The 13,949-nt window shown below is 38.8% G+C and overlaps 1 protein-coding gene across 1 annotated transcript in view; it reads right to left on the minus strand.

The window, feature by feature from the left end:
- The window catches only part of LOC139452633 (putative ferric-chelate reductase 1), a 63,263-nt gene extending 49,699 nt beyond the window's left edge, over positions 1-13,564 (minus strand). Inside the window, exon 1 of the mRNA XM_071234170.1 lies at positions 13,489-13,564. The gene's annotated coding sequence lies outside the window, so the exon portion shown is untranslated. The remainder of the gene's footprint in view (positions 1-13,488) is intronic.
- Between the last annotated feature and the right edge of the window lie 385 nt (positions 13,565-13,949).

A 13,949-nucleotide genomic window follows, 5' to 3' on the forward strand; every position in this document is an offset into this window, starting at 1 on the left:
TTCCAATATCCTCTAATATTTGGTGGTAAATGGTAGAGTCTTACAAATGTCTTACTCCTGGTTGTCTTACCAGCAGTATCTCGTGCTGATACATTGGGTGTGACGTGGACACTTTCAAATGCCACTTTATGTCATGCCTTTGTCGAGGGAAGACATTCTTTCTCCCTCGAATCATCAATTCAATTCACCCTTGTCTATCTACTTTCTTTATGGAAATCTAGTCAACAGAATAGGTAACGCGATTGTAGAAACTAAATCATTAATGTTGTAAATTGTGAATATCATACTCGGTCAAAAGGCATCGTGTTGCACGAGATTACTAATTCAAACACTAAGTTTAAAGCACCATCCTGTAAGTAAGATTGTGAGTGAAAGATCTGGTTAAGTTCCATTTGTTTATCATGTATATATATTTTATTATTACATAAAAGATCATAAAAATGTTACTTTGTATATAATGTGGTGACGTCACACATAACGTGTGCCGCCGAAAACATTTATTGCTGCATTTATAGTATATAAAGTAACAGCGTTTGAATATTATATTGTGCCATGCTATGCAACGTAATCAAATGCGACTTTATGTCATGCCATTGTCGAGGGAAGACATTCTCTCTTCCTCCACTCATCAATTCATGTTGATGTGATTTATATATTTTTATAGGTAATAGTCAACATTCAGACAACCAAACCAATGGAACTAGTGTGCATGGACTACTTGCAATTGGAGGAATCAAAAGGAGGATTCGGGAACATTCTTGTAATCACAGATCATTTTACAAGATATGCTATTGCCATACCAACCAAGAATCAATCCGCCAAGACAACAGCATAAGAGTTCTTTTTGATAATTTCCTTGTGCACTATGGATTTCCAGCCAAACTCCACAGCGACCAAGGGAGAAACTTTGTAGGCAATATCATCAAGGAGTTATGTCAACTGACAGGAATTCGGAAGACTCGAACCACACCATATCATCCCCAAGGAAACGGAATGTGTGAGAGATTCAACCAGACTCTTCTGAACATTTTGGGAACCCTTGAAGAAGATAAGAAAACTGACTGGAAGACTTATGTTTCTCCACTGGTTCACGCCTGCAATGCCACAGAGCATGAGAGTACAGGATACTTACCTTTCTACCTTATGTTTGGTCGACATCCACGCCTGCCTGTTGATGCTTTCCTTGGAGTCAAGAAGATTGGTGATGACCACACTACCACGACTGAATACATAAACAAATTGAGAAAGAGATTAAACTTTGCCTATGAAAGTGCATCACGTAAAGCCCAAAGAGCTTGTCAACGTCATAAGAAAAGATATGATGCTAAAGTGCGCGCCTCAACTCTCCAACCTGGTGACCGTGTCGTTGTTCGCCTTGTAGGACTTACTGGGAAACACAAGCTTGCTGATAAGTGGGGACGGGATGTGTTCCAAGTTGTAAACCAACCAAATACGGACATCCCAGTATTCACCCTGCAACAGGAAGATGGCAAAGGACTGAACAACACACTTCATCGGAACATGCTCCTGCCACTTGTGTCAATACCAGCGGAACCAGTGTTTGGACATCAGAAAAACAATGAAAGAATGGCAGGGACGAGGAAATCTGTATCCTTGAAGGTGAAAGAATACCAAGAACTCATGGAGTCAGAAGACGAAAATGCCGAGGAAGTATTTGTATTGTTACCAGATCCGATTAGTCCACCAGTGTCTCAGGTTACTGGATCCAATGGAACTAACTTTGGTCGAGATCTAGAAGAAAGAACTGAAGCTAATAGAGAGGACTCCATGGAGACAGTAGGAACTGTGAGGAGCTTGAAGACTCATTTCCTGCTGACACTTCTCCTGGACCATCATCTAACAGTTCTCCAACACGCTATACTTCCAGCCCTCCTGAACAGTCATCTGCTTCAGCAGAAGAGTAGCCCGGTACAACGTCTGCTCATGACGAGGATGTAGTTGCAGACCCCACTGATCATGTGTCAGAACGGAACTCTGATATGGGGAGGCCTACCCGTAACAGAGCTCCTCCGTTTTGGCTCAGAAATGGCGATTGGGTAACTGACTACAGTATTCTTGCCAAACCATCTGTTTCCATTGATAAAGATGTTTTCCTTTCTGAGAATACATCATCGGCCGCTGGTATCTCTGAATTGTTTGAGGTTTTTGTATAGTTATGTTGTTAACTTTCAAAGTTGTGGACTCATAATGTGTGTAAGTAGTTGTATAAAGGTTTCACTTTTCTCTGTTTGGATGCTTCAGCGCATTTTAATGTTGAGGACAGCATTTCTCAAGGGGGGTGGGGGGGGGGGGGGGGGGGGGGGGGGGAGGAGGTGTCGCCGGATTTATTAGTTGCCAAGAGTTATCTCTGTTTCATTTTACGGACGCTTCATCTCTCAATCTTACTCCTGGTTGTCTTACCAGCAGTATCTCGTGCTGATACATTGGGTGTGACGTGGACACTTTCAAATGCCACTTTATGTCATGCCTTTGTCGAGGGAAGACATTCTTTCTTCCTCGACTCATCAATTCAGGTTGATGTGATTTATATATTTTTACAGGTATGCACCCTTGTCTATCTACTTTCTTTATGGAAATCTAGTCAATAGAATAGGCAACGCGATTGTAGAAACTAAATCATTAATGTTGTAAATTGTGAATATCATACTCGGTCAAAAGGCATCGTGTTGCACGAGATTACTAATTCAAACACTAAGTTTAAAGCACCATCCTGTAAGTAAGATTGTGAGTGAAAGATCTGGTTAAGTTCCATTTGTTTATCATGTATATATATTTTATTATTACATAAAAGATCATAAAAATGTTACTTTGTATATAATGTGGTGACGTCACACATAACGTGTGCCGCCGAAAACATTTATTGCTGCATTTATAGTATATAAAGTAACAGCGTTTGAATATTATATTGTGCCATGCTATGCAACGTAATCAAATGCGACTTTATGTCATGCCATTGTCGAGGGAAGACATTCTTTCTTCCTCCACTCATCAATTCATGTTGATGCGATTTATATATTTTTACAGGTAATAAATCCTTTGATACCTCATCCGCACCGCCTCAGTTCCCTCAATTACATCGTTGGCAGAACCCGCGACACAAAAGCAAAACAAAAAGGTGGGATCTGGGGAAAAGGAGCCTATCTCTACATGAGATTATAGGACATCAGTAGTGGTGACTGTTCTATCACATGTGTGCCATCTGAAGCATGCATCATTATATCACCTGGAATGACTCATACAGGCAAAAATGAACACGAAAATTTCCACAATCACAAACACAATCACTTGATTAAAAGCGAACATTTACCAACTGGCGGTTCTTCCCAAGCCGTGAACGCGTATCTAAATTCACTACTGTCGGCTGGTCACAATCGCTAGACGGTACCAGCTAGACATGACTCTAGCGGCATGGTTCACGCCTATAAATCCAGCAGCCGAGCACTAAGGAAGACGGGCCAAAATTGTGTTTATGGTCTGGTGAACACAGGTCAGTGACCGCTCATGAACTCAAGATTCATGTCTCATTGTTTTGTTTTATCTCACTGTTCATTTGATCTGTTTGTCAAATTCGATTGAAATCCGGTCCCGTGTTACACGCATGGCACACGCGTGCTCAACGCGTTACACACTCGTCTCACAGGCGTTTTTGGCGGATGCTCAACGCGTGTGCAACCTGTTGAGCACCTGTCACATGTGTGTTACATGCGCTCTCAACGCTTGTAAGGGGAATGAACTTCTGAGCAATGGTGGAATGTTGAATGTTTGTGTATATATGTATGTCTTCACAATGGTGGAATGTTGAATGTGTGTGTATAAATGTATGTCTACACAATGGTGGAACAATGATGAATGTGTGTGTATATATGTATGTCAACACAATGGTAGAACACTGATGAATATGTGTGTATAGATGTATGTCTACATAATGGTGGAACAATGATGAATGTATGTGTATATATGTATGTCTACACAATGGTGGAACAATGATGAATGCATGTGTATGTATGTATGTCTACATAATGGTGGAACAATTATAAATGTATGTGTGTATATATATTTATATGTCTACACAATGGTGGAACAATGATGAATGTATGTGTATATATGTATGTCTACACAATGGTGGAACAATGATGAATGTGTGTGTATATATGTATGTCTACACAATGGTGGAACGTTGATGAATGTATGTGTATATATGTATGTCTGCACAATGGTGGAACAATGTTGAATGTATGTGTATGTATGTATGTCTACACAATTCTTCTAAATGAATGTATGATTTTATGCGGTGTGATCTAATAATAGCAAGCAATCTATTTTTAATCTCCAACCAGTTCTTTGGTTTTGGCACGGAATAATTGACGCGCTTGTTGTCTCCCCTGTTCTATGAACTTTTTTTCTCATCTTCGCTAATACCACTGGTCCTTACGAGAATTTGATCGAATCTCCTGCTTCATTGCGTTGTATTTGGTGAGTTCCGACAGCACTAAACGAAACTCCTCCTTGGATATCTTACAATCAGCCATTGCTGTTGAAATATGATCCTCAATGCTGTTCAACTTTGCTTCGGCGAGTATCCGAATATTATCTTGTTTTAATGCTTTCTTTTGCAACCTACAGAAATGAATTTTATCACTATTCCTGCCAGTCCTGAGACTCCAGCCGCTATTTCCATGCCAAGTACGATAGGCGTGGCGATTATAGTTATTATAATAAACCAACACCGGCTACACCGAGTCCCATGCCAGCTGTTACAAGCGCGGTATCAACTTCATTGAGAGCATTCACGGCTCTGCGATACTTTTTATTCAATCCAAGTCTAAACTCCCTCTCCTTCTCTATTCGATGTTTTATGTCGCTTATTTAGTGTAATCGAAATCCATCAACAGTATCCATCTTTTCAGATGCCTCATCGAGTGCCGGATATAAACTCAGTGTGTATATTGTTATATCATATAATAGTCTATAATTGGTCTTGCTTAAATGTTTTGAGAGTATACATCAACCTTATCAAATGTATATTATACGGCATGAATATCTTAGTAAGACAAATGCTGCCACTTTTAATAATATGGACCCCCTCAAGGGTTGCAATGGGTGATGCTCCAATGTGAATAATACTGCAACGTTGATGTTGGTGTTTCTTTAGCCATTTAATCGGTAGACTTGGTAATATTTCGAAGGCATCTTCAAGTGCATCTCCGAACAAGACTTCAATAATAAGCGTAGAAAGATTAGGTATTGCACTCAAGTTCTGTTTAATATCATTGAATTCAGTAACCAAATTTAAATTAACATTTTTCACTGCCGGACGACTAAATAACATATGACCTGGGTTTTCTGGCAGGGAGAGACTACCACGCTTTTTCGTTTTGATGGGATATAAGCCCCGAGTACGATGCCACTATTTATTATCTTAGTTAAATTATGTGCTTTACCCATCATCACATATGGTGGGGTAATGACGATATTCAGCAGCCACTCGATGTTTGCTTCGACCATAGTCCATTTATTATCATTGTTGCGAGTAAGATTGTACGAAGTGTTTTTATGGAGTCTACTAACGTCAACATTGCTTAAATCTCTTAGATTACCTGTGAATGTAACTTCTTTCCACTTGTTAACATTATCTTGTAAGTGTAAAGCGTATAATTTACCATCGGTAACGGGTTTACCGAATCCTTCTGTGTCTCCTAGATCGGAAAGCTCAATTGTATTACATTGTCTAAGGTTATGCATTCCAGGGCCTGATGAATCAACCATTATTTATAATATGGAGTGTTACACTCAAGTATCCTATATGTACAGGTGATGTTATACATCTAATACAGAAATTTTGAGGTCTGAAAATAATACCACGCTTTAATTTTTTATATTGTAATGATGAGAAAGATTCTGTTCTACCGCTATTGTATTTTTCATCTTTGACTGGAACAGCTCTGAGTAGAGTTGAAGCACTTTATAGTTGAATATTATCTGTCGTACTGATCTGATCAAAATGGATGCATAACTCTTTATAGGGAACTAAATTGGGTAATTTTACCCCATGCACTGTTTCGTTGTGGTATATTTTTGATTTTCGATAAATAATTCCAAGTGTTACTGCTAAGCTTGGACTTATAAGTACAAGCTTTTCTCCAATGCTTAAAATCAGCATTCCATTCAACTCATTTTGTGTTAGACTAATTCCATTAGGCTTAAAAATTTCATCATTGAGTGATCATACACTGTAATACCCATCAGGTATAATAATGTATTTTTCAATACCACTGTTTTCACCTAATATATATTATACCTAATATGAAATCAACTTATATTAATAATAAGTCAATTTTAGTAAGTGCTAATTTTTTGTTGAATTCCCTGATATCTTTGAAAAATACAGGTTCAGGGCAACTAGCGATAAAATGGTGCACGATTCCACAATCTGATGCAATTTTGGCACAATCAGAATCAACTTTGCCATATGGTGTGCCACAACAGGATGTTGTGTATCTCTTTATGCTCCAGGATTTGAACTAAATAAGTCTGTGTTATCATTTCATGTGCACTATCAGATTACACATATACTTTAAGAAATTAGTGCCCCATTACCGCAGAATCGAGCATGGAATGCATCAAATAATCCGTACAATAGGTGGGCATTCGAATGTATTTGTCAGAAATTTAATGTTTCTACGAGTAAAGATTGGCGTCTGAGTGGAATTAACCATGGTCTTGGTATTCAGTACAGCGGTGCACACTCTGTTAAAGAAGTCAGCGATGATTTACTGAAAAGGGGTCAGCTTCTTCCCAGCTTTGCTCTCTCGAGTAACGAGTGGAGAGATGATCGTATGAACTTTAAGGGTGGTGTTGCTTTCACCATCCAAAAGGTTGAGCAACCACCTCGAAATGCTTGGAATGAATTTCTATATGATTAAACAGAAAATAATGTTACTAACCCAGGAGTTGTTAGAATTAATGAATCAATAAGAACTTATGTATGGGCAATTCTCAGTGCACAATCGCAAACACCAACGGGAATCATCGGTTCTGGGACGGCACTCGATGCACAAAAACAGTTGTTGCAAACGTGGAGGATGCTATTAATTCACCAGTTGATATACCATCTTCTATAAAACGTTATCAAGATGTATTACAGTATGCTCAATCCAAAGTCGACAATGTTTATACGCCGGGACTATATATGTTTCCGAGTAATATGGAACTTAAGATCGGTCAAGTGATAGGTTATAATAATATAATTGTTATTGCTACCGATCAACAAAAAACAGGTATAAATTCAGATATTAACAATGAATTAATAACGCAAACAAACACAGGCGAAATGGGAATAGTGAAGCCACAGATGTCTACTAACACATCTACTGACGCACAACCACAAGTGCCACCCCATATTGCAGCTAAATATCAACAACATATCGATGAAAAAACAGCTCTAATAGTAGGTGGAGTCACAGCTGGTTTACTCATGATTTGGTTAAATAGTTCTTAGCAGATACGTACAACAGCCCTGCAATTGCTACGATCAGTGCCCACAAGTTTTCACTAAGCCAAGTGGTGGTCTTAGCTAATGAATTCCAGAGCCAGGAAAACAATCCTCCCTATTATACCGGGAAGTGCAGACGCAGCTTTCCCAGCGAGCTTTTCCAGTGCTGAACCTAATGTTTTAAATGCTTTTTTATCCACTCTTTTACACCATCCCTATCACTAGGCGGTGCACCACCTCCTGTACACACCAGTTAACGCGAGAGTCAAAGTCGATATAATAAATCCCAATGCAGTTAAAATACTGGCAATGGTTATCCCCTGTTCTCTGAACAATGTTTTAATTTTATCGGCCAGTGTAGTGTCATCGTTGAGGACTTGATCGATAGTTTCTCGAATTCAACTGATTTGTGAACGAAGTGCCTTTCTATTACTGGAAGCAGCCTTGAGGCGGGCCAATCTTTTGTCTTCTAAGTTACGTAATCTTTCTGCAACTTGACGTCTACTGAATTCATCACCCGCCTGTTCAAGTTTTGTTTTCTCATAAGCTATATGCTTGTCGAGTTCGTATAGCTTGACTATATCATTGATGAGTTCTCCCCGCATTGTTTGAATTGCCTTGTCAAGACCTCGTAATTCCCCGAATACTGAACTCCGACTGAACATGGATTATCGTAGTAGGTATCCAAGATTTCTCCGAGTCCGTCCGAGGCCAGCTTCGATCTTTCTTCCAAATTATCTATGGTACCAAGTTCATCAAGCACAGTCTGAAGAACCTTAGTAGTCTTCGTGGAAAGTTTTTCTCATCGTGAGTAGTCTACAAAACCTAATTCATTATGAACAAAGTTGATGCCATGTTTAGTGGCTATCGTAGACAAGGCTAGGGGCTTACGAGTACGATAATGCAGAAGGTCAGTATCCGGACAGCCACACAGTCGCAAAATTCCTTTTCTATCATAATAATCATTAACGGTTGATTGTAAAAGTTCATCGTTAAGATTCATGCCACCAAAGCTGGTTTCATCAGTACCCTCTTTGATTGTACTAGGGTTATCAAAGTCATCTAGATGAAAATCATCCATTTTTATTTTAAACATAAGGTACATAATTTAAATAAAACAATGTCTTTGCAATACGGACGCAAGTTAAACCCACAACGTAGACTTCGAGATCCATTAGGGGTCAAAGCAATTCATCAGTCTGTAACTATAACTAATAACCAGAGTACCATCGATCAGAATCAAACGCTTCTGGTTCGCTTTTCCTAATCTCCACGCACACGAGGTGTTAGTTCCGGGAACTGTCCAACTAGCATTTATGATTAGTTTCACTTCTGCCGATATTAACAGGGAGCCTGTTCAGAATATAGGTCGTACTATCGTTAAGAAAATCACGATTAAAATTAGTGGTAATGAGGTTTTGAGTATCAATGATAGCAAAGTATACTATTGTTACATGGATCTCTGGAGAACGTATAAAGAATGGGAAAACTTACAGTACCAAAGTATTTGTAATCGGAACACATTGAAACTGCATGTGGGTGCTGTAAATGGCGATAATACCATCGTAAAAGATCTCGCTGTTGCCAGCGCATTAGGTAACCGATTCTATATTCCGCTAGGCTTGGAATTACTAGATTCCTACATGCCCTTTTATCAAGCATCCCTAGGTGATAGGTTAGAATACGAACTCACTTGTAATGACTACGGTAGAGTAATCAGAGCTGCTGAAGATGCTAGCTATTCCATTGAAAATATCTCACTGGAGTATGATATGATAACAGATCCCGAATTAGCCAGACAAATTTGTAACCAGTATACAGGAAGTTTAGCTATTTTGTACAATTGCGTGCTTCGACAGATCACAAGGAGCAAAAAATATACGACGTGGAATATCAATCTAAACGTCCCCATGATATCATTGAAGTGTATTTTAATGTTGTTCGAGGACCCCTCCGATGCATGTAAGAGGAAATACCAAGAAGTTCTACAATCCCAAGATAACAAAGTAGAACTGACTATCGTGGGCGTTCCTAATCAGCTATATAGTCCAGGAATGCTAGCATATCAACAGTGGGATGAAATTAAAAAACTCCCTTCTATAAAACACAGCCCAGAAGTTAACGCAGTCATGATAGATCTGTCTCTTGGGGATGTATCGATGGGTGAATACCTCACCACAAAGTATGCGCTATGGCTCGACATGCCAACAGCGGACGATGACCAACTACACTGCAGTGGGAGAAGAATAGAAAATGCTAGCGAGGGTGTCACTATACAGATAACGAAGCTCCAGGAATCGGCTGGTAAATTAAACATATATTTGTACGTTATTATGGATGCGGAACTTGATATACAGCATTGATGATTCATGCAAGCAATCTATTAATAATCTTTTACCTAAACAACTGCACTGCGCTATCATCTGCGGGCAAGCGGGTTGTGGAAAAACAGCTTTTATTCCATATATTTTAGAAAGTCATTATCGGGATGTTTTCGCCTATATTATTATTCTGTGCCCGACTTAAGCGTTAATAAAACATACCTATCGAGAGATTGGGTAATGAATGACGATGGGGTACAGAGAGATTATCCGGGCGATCGTTTACAAGACTGTTTACGAGTATGTCCCGAAAAATACAAAGGAGAAGCAACCCTTTTCATAATAGACGACTGCAGTGCCAGTAAAGAACTAACCAAAAAGAAACATATGCTTTCATATTTAGCATTCTATGGACGGCATACTCAGCCTAGCATTTGGGTACTTACTCAAAAATACAACTCTGTCCTGAAAGATCTCAGAGAGCAGACCAAATGGGTTGCCTTGTTTCATTGCAAAGGCCGACATTGATTCCAGGAATGTTTACGTGAAAATGATGTTATTTATACCAAGCCCGAACCATATAAAGTCAGAAAATTGTTAGCTTCAACAAAGCACTGTAAACTCGTATTAAAAAACGATCAACCAGCTGCTTATGCAATTGCTCAGCAAAATTATAGCAAAAATAGCAAAATATGGCAAAACTATAGCAAATATAGCAAAAATGTGGCAAAATTATAGCAAATATAGCAAAAATACGATAAATTGAACATTATTATTATTGATTATTATGACATAATGTGGCTTGAAATCCTCGTTCTTTCGCAACAGTTTATTATTACGAGCTGTATTGGATATGTCATATTTTATTATGTTAGACTTAAATATCTCCTTAGGTATTACATTATGGAATGCAACAGAACTCATCGAACAATGCTCAAAGATGAGCCAGAACCTATGACAGACAAATCTTTAGATAAACATAGACAAAGACTTGCTGCTTTGCAAGCTGGTGGAAAATGTTCCAAATATTTTGGGGAAAATTATACCATCGAAAAAATTCATAACAGGACCGACGAAGAAATTAAAAAACTGTACGCACGTTATGAGTCTAGACTGGGAGCTACCATGACTAAAACAGTAGGTTCGGCTATGTTACAACTTTACACAGTCGTAGCTAGTACGTTTCTTCCTATCTCGCCAGAACATCGCCCGTATTTATGCGAATCTCTCGAGAAAGACCCATTCATCGAACACGCTATAAGCTCAATAAGCTGTGAGTTTTATCATAGATACGGAATGTTCTTAGCTCCACTCACCACAGCTTTAATAACGGCTAGGTATTGTCAATTTAAACATACGTGCCCACTTAATAATAATTCAGACTCAAGTGACACCACAACAGATTGCGGAAAAAGTGAACAAGGAAATAACCCCGATTGCACAATCACAACAGATTGCGGAAATACAATCACAGCGAGTGAATGAGGAAATACCACAAGTCAGAGTTACTAAGAAGAACAAAAAAAAATTTGCAAGCCGGTAGGAAGGGCGGCCTGGCGAGGAAAGCGAACTAATGCATAATTCAAATATTGAACATAGTCGTCCGATTAAAACTTGGGCACTAGTAGGAGTTGTTGCTATAGCGGTGGTATGGTTGTTTTATAAGACCAGAGAAGAGAAAACGTCACCCCCCATGTCACAACAAGTTCAATTAGAGGTTAGCCCCCATATAATGCTATAAGAAGCATGACTACTCCAGTCACAGACGGTAAAATGTTGGTAAACGCAACGTATCATTCAGCGTTGGTCAGTGGCTTGGCCATTGGCTATGCCCGTATAGCTAAAATGCTTACTAAAGCCACACCTCCCAAGCTAGATTTTAATGGTTATGATATTGGTATGGTCATTCTTGATATTGCATTGGCTATGGCAACAAAAGATATGCTCATCAAACAAGGGCTTATCCCAGAAGACATAATGAAGTAATTAAACATTTGAATATATTATATTCATATAAATATGGCAACAATTGCGATTATGGTTGGTGGAGCTATTGTTAATGCTCTAGCTTTTTTGGGGAGTAATTTGTTATTTTCTACTTTGAGGGAATCAAACGCTAAAGAAGTTGAAGAGGAGCGTAAATGACATATAAAGCATTAGAACAATTCGAAGCAGCCAGTCACATTGGACCAGGAAGAGGATATTAAGAATAGATTTTATTAATTAAGAACTGCATAGGCAGGGACATTCAATTCAAACGTTTAAGGATCTGCCATGTACGAATACTTCCTCGTTTATGGGAAAAAAACTTGACCCAATGCCAAAACCATAATAAGTCAGTTTTATACACCGTCAGAGGAACAAAAAAAAGTGAGATAATATTCATCTGTTGGGGTTGACTGGTGTGGCTAATTTAGGATACACAATAACTACACATAAACCATCACCTAGTTAGGCTGGCATGCATTTAGACAAATGATACTAGAAGTGTATATTTATCACAATGGCGAGAGGCACATCAACATGTAAATTCATACGCTTGGGCCGATCACAAATTTATGGAAAGAGCTGTATGTCGTATTTTTGTGGAATCCACTCCATTGCAATTAGAAAAGGGCACATTAATTATTCTTGTTTTGTATGTAGGATTGTGGTCAAAGGTAGTTACTGTTTATGTAAGAGTCACGGTGCTGACAAGAAACAGTTTCAAATTATCTATGAGAGGAAAAAGGCTTACCGAAATGAGATAAATAGATTGGGTAGAATTCAAACCAATTAGACATTAGTTCACATGTATTTAAATATCATAATGACTTATGTTGTCAGACAGCTGAAAGCTTTAGCAAAGCAACGTGGTCTACGTGGATATTCTCGAATGAGAAAAGCTGAACTGATCGATTCACTCGATTGGAATACAACAAACCCCATATTGTTAGAGAACTCAAAGTTCAAGCAAAAAACAGTGGGCTGAGAGGTTATTCTCGAATGAGAAGAGCTGAATTGATCAATTTACTCGGTTTGGAATACAACAAACCCCAGACTGTTAGAGAACTCAAGTTCAAGCAAAAACAGTGGGCTGAGAGGTTATTCTCGAATGAGAAAAGCTGAATTGATCGCTTTACTAGATAATAATCATCTTGATAATAAACAAGAAGATGATGTTCATAAAAAACAACAAGATGATGTTCATGTTCATGATGTATGTCTACACAATGGTGGAACAATGATGAATGTATGTGTATATATGTATGTCTACACAATGGTGGAACAATGATGAATGTATGTGTTTATGTGTATGTCTACACAATGGTGGAACAATGATGAATGTATGTGTATATATGTATGTCTATACAATGGTGGAACAATGATGAATGCATGTGTATATACATATGTCTACACAATGGTGGAACAATGATGAATGTATGGTGTATATATGTATGTGTACACAATGGTGGAACGTTGATGAATGTATGTGTATATATGTATGTCTACACAATGGTTGAATGTTGATGAATGTATGTGTATATATGTATGTCTACACAGTGATGATGGTGGTTTAACGCATCTGTTGAAACTTTTTGTTTTTGTATTCGACTGACAATCTACTGTGCTACTGACAACTATGTATAATGACGTTTTGGGATTCGAACCTACCATGAACAGATCCCTGCACGAGTAAAGGGCGGTGCCTTTGTCCCTTCTAGAACTTGCTGACAAGAAACTGCTCACAAATAATCGATGTGTATGGAGTATACGATAACGTCTCCACTACAAAACAATGTCACCTACACGTATCTACATATCACATGGCTGTTATGTCGTGTTATCTTCCTAAAAAAAAAATAGGTGACATGATGTAAGCCAGGTTTGACATGGCTACGATAGGATGGACGTCTTATCTGGTCCACGGCTGTAGCTCTCTACAGTGAGTCCCCTCATCCCACAAGTGTTCGATTGGGTTCAGGTCAGGGGTTGAGGGCTGGCCACGGTAGAACACGGATGTTGTGTTGTTGCAGAAGGGCATAGTAGCTCTGGCAACATGGGGACGAGCGTTGTCCTGCTGGAAAATGTGTTGTTGATGTTGTGCAAAAAATGGAACAAGGTGGGGTCTCATC

Source organism: Haliotis cracherodii, unplaced genomic scaffold (genome assembly GCF_022045235.1).
Source record: "Haliotis cracherodii isolate W230 unplaced genomic scaffold, xgHalCrac1.p SCAF_9, whole genome shotgun sequence".
NCBI classification, from domain to species: Eukaryota; Metazoa; Mollusca; class Gastropoda; order Lepetellida; family Haliotidae; genus Haliotis; species Haliotis cracherodii.